Source organism: Rattus norvegicus, chromosome 6, assembly GCF_036323735.1.
Source record: "Rattus norvegicus strain BN/NHsdMcwi chromosome 6, GRCr8, whole genome shotgun sequence".
Taxonomy (NCBI): Eukaryota; Metazoa; Chordata; class Mammalia; order Rodentia; family Muridae; genus Rattus; species Rattus norvegicus.
The window spans coordinates 131,616,486-131,623,617 of NC_086024.1; the positions used below are offsets into that span (position 1 = coordinate 131,616,486).

Consider the following 7,132-nt stretch of genomic DNA (forward strand, 5'->3'; position numbering starts at 1 on the left):
GATATGTGTGTGTGTGCGCGCGCGCGCACACACACACACACACACACACACACACACACACACACGGGCCAGAGTGTTTATGCCAGATAAAAGGTAGGTTGCAAGTTTAAGGCAGTTGAGCTATTTGTCTACAGGCTTAATTTTATTCTCCAAATATTTCTGACTTGGGTTATTCTTCTACCATAAAGGGTAATATCCAGGAAAGTCTACAAAGCACATAGTGCCCACTCCAGCACACGATACCAATGGACTATGTGGATGCTGTGCTATTCTGATGGCTATCTCTGTCCTTCTCACCACCATCGCTATTCCCATCACCAGCACCGCCATGTTAGTTCATTACCCTCATCACCATCATCACCGCCATCGCCACCATCACCATCTCCCCATTCTCACTACCATCTTTGTAACCGCCATCTTTGTAACCGCCATCTTTGTAACCGCCATCTTTGTAACCGCCATCTTTGTAACCGCCATCTTTGTAACCGCCATCTTTGTAACCGCCATCTTTGTAACCGCCATCTTTGCAACCGCCATCTTTGTAACCGCCATCTTTGTAATCGCCATCATGACCACTACCACCGCCGTCATAATCATCACTATCACTTCTACCACTATCATCACCATTGGTCTTACAGTCTGATACCATGTTCATCACCACCGTCGCGTTGGACCTCATTGCGGTCACCACCACGACCATCATCACTATCCTCGTCTGAGCTTACTGAGAGGAGCCTCCGCAGTAAGAGAAAAGTCAGCTAATATTCTAGAAGACAGATATGTTGCTAGGGTAACTGAAGGCTGAAACATATCCCAGGTAGAAGGAAGAATTTTATGCGAAGACTCAGAAGTCTGTCTAAATGAGCTGGGTTATTTTTAGGAGTTAGCGATGGTTGAAATGGCTGTATGTCTACACTTACTAGAGCAAAAGGTGTTGGCATCTGGATTTTTTTAAAGAGCTGAGGTGTTAAATGATAGATGGTGGTCAGACCCTGGGAGGTCTTGAGTGGCACAATGGAAGGCAGAAATAATTAGAGGTTGCTGACAACATAAAGCTCAGTGTGGCCATCAGTGAGGAAAAACCAGTCAGAGAACAGATTGGAGATCTCACCTCTAGAAAGAATGGATGAAGCAGGGAGGAAAGCAGGAATCTAGTACTTATAAAACAATTAACATCAACTAATGAGATTATTTTCAAAATCTATAAAGACAGATTTCTAACTCCACTATGCTGCTGAGAAAAGGTCTTTTTGCTTCAAAAGTGTGTGAGATGATTAAGCATTTACAATTCAGTTGGATATTTGTGAAACTATTTACATAGCGGCAGAGGGACAGGCTTAAGATAGTGGGTTCTCAGTTCATTTTCTTGTTTCACTGGCCTGGAGTTGACAGAACTGCAGAAACATGCCCAAAGAAGATAATCCCTCTCGGCAACTGTTGTGCATGTAAGTCATGAGCCCAGAGATGATCTGATAGGACAGGTCTTCTGGAGGGGGAAGAAGAGGAAGAGGAGGGGTGTGGAGAAGGAAGGGAAAGAACGGGAGAGGGGTGTGAGAAATGAAAAAGTAAATATATAACTTCTTCTTTGGAGACTAATGTCCCTGGTTCTATTTTTAAAGATTATAACTTTTAATGTATGCTCCAAGTGTTCGAGAGAGCTTCTCATGTGTAACATAAAAGACTCTTGGGAAAAAAAACTGCTTTTAGTTTAGAGAGCTTTAGAGTTGATGCCAGGAACACAGAGATGAAACACACTGTCCCTGCCTCAGGGAGTCACCCGTCCATCCCAGGACACAGGCATGGACACACTAGATCACAGAAGTTGTGATGACAGACACAGGAAACCAGAGCAGAGGAACCCATCTGCCCGGGAGAGCAAGATGGGGCTTTCGTGGGAGGCGAGAGAAACCCTGCAGCCCACAGTGGTGGTAATTCGCTTACCATATGCTGACCATATTTCCTGAATCAAAAAATCAAGAAATAAGATCTGACAGAGAGTCTGACAATGGGGTAGAACATTTGAGAGCAAAGCTGTGGCCACCATAGTGGGCCATCCTGATGCAAAGAGTAGGCAGAGTTTGATCCATGGAGTAACCGAAGCCACGAGTCCTATATATTGTTCACACCAATGCTCAACTGCCCTAGTCAGAACCGAAGTCCCCAACCTTTCATACCTGCCTGAGCAATAGTGAGGACAGTTCCTGCCTCAGAGAGAGAGCGAGCTCCAACAGACCAAAGCACACTTTGAGGTTAGCATGTCAGATTTGAAGGGCCTTCGAAGCCACCTGATCTGGGCATCAACTCACCTCAGCAGTATAGAAACCTTCGAAAGGTGCAATGACTCCCGGAGAACAGTAAGCTATGATGGGACAAGGTGAGGTTGGGTGGCTGGTTTGGAGACAAAACAAAACCTCATGAATTGGGAGACACTCAGACACAGGTTTTGTCATCCTGAATGCCATTTAGTAGATTCAAGTCAAACACTAGAGGCACCATGCTGGATGGTCTTGGGCTCAGACCCTGCAGGACACTGAGGAAGCTTTCACATTGGTATAAGAAAGACAGGAGAAGATGCTGGAATGCCAATCAGGAATACTAAAATGTCCCAAGGACTCTGACCATAGAGTGTGTGGCCAACCTGCATTCGTGATGGAGCAGGAAGGAAAGAAGAAAACACTCACAAGGTTGAGCATGTGCCACTGGGCACTCTGGGAAGAGTTCACTTCGGGTGGACAAATAGGAAGAAAGAATCCCTCTGAGTGGGAAGCAGAGCCTCCCACGCACAGGGTTGGAGCAGGCACCCGACTGCCAGCAAGGCCCGCGAGCTCTCACTTCTGCTCTCTGACTCAGGAAGGGGCTATGCTCCAGAAACTTGTGCTGCCAAGAAACACAGGGAGCCTTCGCAGCCAAGAAAATGTAAGGCGCCCGCCCAGCATGGGAGAAGGGCAGGGGAAGAGAAGTGGCTCTTTCTCTGTGGCTGACAAGTACGAGGAGGAGGGGAGAGAGCTCATAGATGAAAACGCATGGCAGGCCTCCTCCTTCCCCTGATGTGGGTGCGGGCTGGAGGGATGACAAACTGAAAAGCATCAATAGTGTGGCCTGAGTTTGGCTCACATGTCTCCTCTACTGGAATTCTAGAACAATCCCACCCCTGGGATCCGGAGTTGTCTGTGGGCATGTGGTCCATGCAGGAGACTGGCCACCCACTTTCCCTTCCTTTCTGTGCTCTCTCCTTTCTTTCCCTCCCTTTTCTTTCCACTCCCCTTGCTCTTCTCCCCATCTCCCCACCTTACCCCTTTCCTCCCTCTTCCCCTCCCCTCTCATCCCTCTTTCTTTGCTCCCCTCTCTCCCCTTTTTTCCTTTCTAGCTGATATACAAAACCGGAATAGACATAATATGAATGGCTCTCAAGATGCTGGTAGGATCTATGCTGCTGACACACTACTGCCCCTTCTTAAGTAAATATCCATTCATATATCCACTGCCCATGTGTTTCCATGTCCACCTTCCTTGGTGTTCTCCCGGGTGGGTACAAGTGGATGGTCTTCTATTTGAGCCTCTCCTGACTCGCACCCTGTGTCAAAGACTACTGGGATCTGGACCTTGCCAAGCTTTCACTGTTCCCAAGCTGTCTTGTACTTCAGGCATGGTAAGGGTGAGGCCTGACTGGACTCTGAGGGTGGAGTTCTTCAGCCCAAGCTGAGGGTTTGTGAGGGAAAAAGCATAGACAACTGAAGACTTTCCATCAATTAGGCAGCTCTAGAGCAGCATGGGAGGCAGACAAAGTCCTGTGACATAAGTGGAGCGATAAAGGCCCAAGTTAGGAAAGATGATACTAATTGCTGTCTATTTAGATGACCCAGAAAGAACACAAAGAGGAAGAGGAATGGAGGAGGAGAAGGGGGAGGGGGAGACACACACACACACACACACACACGGGGGGGAGCAGGGGGAGAGAGAAGGGGAGAGAAAGGGAGGGAGGGGGAGAGGGAGAGAAAGAGGGAGAAAGAGATGATTGGTTCTGGCATGCAACTAATGTGGCCAGCTTCCCCCTTAATGCATGAACTAGTGGCAGTTGAGACTTTCACCTTAAAATCAACACAGACTACTCTGAAACAAAATCGAAAGATCACTACCACAAACGTATGAGCATGGATTCATGTGATAGACCCAAAGACATGCAAGTTCTAATCTGTGGACCTAATGAATATATGAATTCACAAAGGAAAAGGAGTTTGCAGATGGAAATCAGGGATTCAGAGATGGGAGATAATCCTGGGTCACCCAGACAGCACCAATGTCATCATAAGGGAGGTCTTTGGGGGGTGGGATGAGAGAGGAGGTCAAATTCAAAGACACAGGTGACAATGAATTCAGAAGTCAAGCTCAGACTGATGATGCTCCTGATGGAAGGGACCATGAGCCGGACAAACCAGAAATTCTAGAACTGCAAGAAGCAGTGAGCAGGTTCTCTTCTAGACCCTCTTTCAGGAATATTTTGCTCTTTAAGGCCCACCTAGGACTCCAGACTCTTAGGAATATATGCCAGTGGGCTTTCCTGCCACTACAGTGAAACTCTAACCAAAAGCGACTTGAGGAGGAAAGTGTTTCTTTGGCTAAGACTTTCATGCTATAGACCATCATGAGGGAAGTCAGGGCGAGAATCCTAGCAGGAAGAGAAACAGAAATCATGGAGACAAAGACTAACCAGAACAGAGAGTATCTGTACATTGATTTACATTCCCCCCAAAATTCCATAGTCACTTTGACAGTATCAATGGGACCCAAATTCATTCCATTTCTGTAAGGGAGGGGCTTAGGTTCTCTGCTTGCTATGTGCTTGTTAGTGGGCAAACTGGGTAACCCCCAAGCGCTATTGACTACAGAGGGACTCAACACGGGACAGATCTGAAGAACTCTGAAATGTGGTCCCACATTGACTGCCTAGAAATAGCCAGAGGGGAAATCGGGAATCCTGATATGTCAGGACACATCTGTCCCTGTGCTATTAGCTTGCTTCAGCTCTCTGGACTCTGGTTCTTATTAATCTACGATGAACTAAACCACGTGGATATTTCAACACAAACTTTTAACCTTTCTAAATATTCTTAAATGCTCATGAAGTCCTGACATATCTGTGGCTAAGTGAGCATGTGTTTTCAAGGGGGAGTGACAATACCCCAAAGGAGCTCCAATGCTTTCTTGTGGGGTTGGGCTTTCCTTTGTGAGGCTTACAGCGCATGTATACAGATGGAGCATATGCAGGGCACTGCACATCTGTGCAACTGGTGTTCTCTAGGGTGGTGATTAGGAAAAAATGTCCAAAGCCTCCTTCATGGTTAAAGAAGGGTTTGTGAATCGCATGTTAGAGAAGGCATGCCATGTATTATTGGCAAAGGTATTTCTGATGAGGAAGCTAAGTGTCAGAAATGGGTGATCTTAGGAACTTTCTGAAATCAGACTGTCATAGAGATCATGTGATAATTCCACAGAACTATGGGGTCTATGTCACTAGGACTTCATCCACTCTTTGTCTTGGGCTGACAGGATTCGCCTTACTTGTTGCTGCTATTTAATTAGACAGGGGCAGAAATGAGGCTCATAGAAACAGGCAATTATGCTCACCCCTATAAGAAACAGTAGTAGAGGACTGAGGTATCCCGAGCCGCATAGTTTAGCCCCTTCCACAAACTAGTATAACATCTCCATGAAGTCTACCCCATCTCCTGCGTCGTCTAAGCCATCTTGTCTACTTACCATCCTTGGCCCTGCCGTACCCAGAGATTGCCTCCCCTAGTTACTCCTGTCTGGAATCCCACCACAGACGCAGTTAGAGATGACGTGTGCTTTCCTTATCCCTAGGGGCTTCTGAAGATAGCGCAGCTGACACACAGGACTGCCCATCAGCACTTCCCAGAACCAAGAAGCAGAACGGTGGCCACACAAGACAAGTTCTGTCTTAGGGGTGGCTTGCCTATCCTTCCCGTTGATAAGACGCAGTGTGTTTTCCACGGGGAGCCTCCTGATGTGGAAGCCTGCTTCGCCTTGTCAAGCCAGCGAAGCCAAGTCAAGTTCCCAGCCATGGTCACCTTTGCATAGAATATCCCCATCAGTAAGATAATACATTCAGAGGAAGAAATCACAGTGGTAGGTGTATTGCCCAGAGTGAGGAACTGGTGGGGACCACAGTGAAGGTTTAGTAAAAGACAGCGACATTGAACCAGACTCTCACTTGTCCATAGAGACAGGAAGGGCAAGAAGCGAGGATGGGAATATGGACAATGAGAGGAGAGATGAGCTGTCTGGACGTGGCTTCTGAGAACGTGAGCATTGGGTAACAGTGGCATGTATGGCAAGAGGTAGTTTGTGGGAACCAGGCCAAGCTGACATGAGTGAGCCTCTTCACCAGCACCATTGGAAGCCAGGACATGCACATGACAAGAGCTCATTGCTCCTCTGACACCAAGTCCTAACAGACACGGCCTCCCTATAGATCCAGGGTGACCTGCCTCTGAGCTCCACCCATTCAGGACTCACACTCGGCACCCATGCAGGTATTGCAAAGTGACCTGGGCTGGACCATCAGTCAGCCTGAGGTTGAGGCTCCTCTGTATGCCCAGTCGCTGTGTAAGGAGAACACTGATTTTTTTCCAGAAGTCAAGTGGCTGATTAGGCTAAGCCACCTCCACCTGAGCACACAGCCACCCCACCCCCACATCCCAGGGCTGATTGCTTTTTGTGCTCACAGGTGGGTTTTTAGCAAACTGAGTAATGAGATCTCATTTCTAAATCCCTTTCCTCTAGAGACTCACCAGGGGGAATCAGCTGGTCTGCCAAGAGCCCCTGTGGCCTGTGTTTTGAAACTGGTATTGAGTGAAATCTCTAGTCCCTGCCCTGTTTTTTTTTCTTACAGTCAACTCCTGCCTCCAACTCTCTGCCCCTGCATGGAGACAACTACCCATTGACCTATCTGAAGAATTGGCTGTCACGGGGCCACCCTTTTTCTGTGGCTTTGTCAGACACCAAAAGTCCAACTGTAATCGGGAAGACCGTGTTCCTGTGTTGATCTTTTGTAGTCATTCACACTCTGCCCTTCTCCATCCTTCTCAGTAAACAGTGTCTTGGCAGTGGC

At 47.5% G+C, this 7,132-nt stretch overlaps 1 long non-coding RNA gene across 3 annotated transcripts; it reads left to right on the forward strand.

Moving 5' to 3' along the window:
* The first annotated feature begins 512 nt into the window (after positions 1-512).
* LOC134479473 (uncharacterized) lies at positions 513-7,132 on the forward strand. Of its 3 annotated transcripts, none has more exons than XR_010052835.1 (5): positions 513-817; positions 1,386-1,445; positions 5,863-6,147; positions 6,243-6,323; positions 6,914-7,132. It is a non-coding gene; the product is annotated as an uncharacterized LOC134479473 (long non-coding RNA). The 3 variants fall into 3 exon arrangements; XR_010052834.1 differs by having other exon boundaries at positions 514-742; XR_010052836.1 differs by lacking the exon at positions 6,243-6,323 and having other exon boundaries at positions 514-742.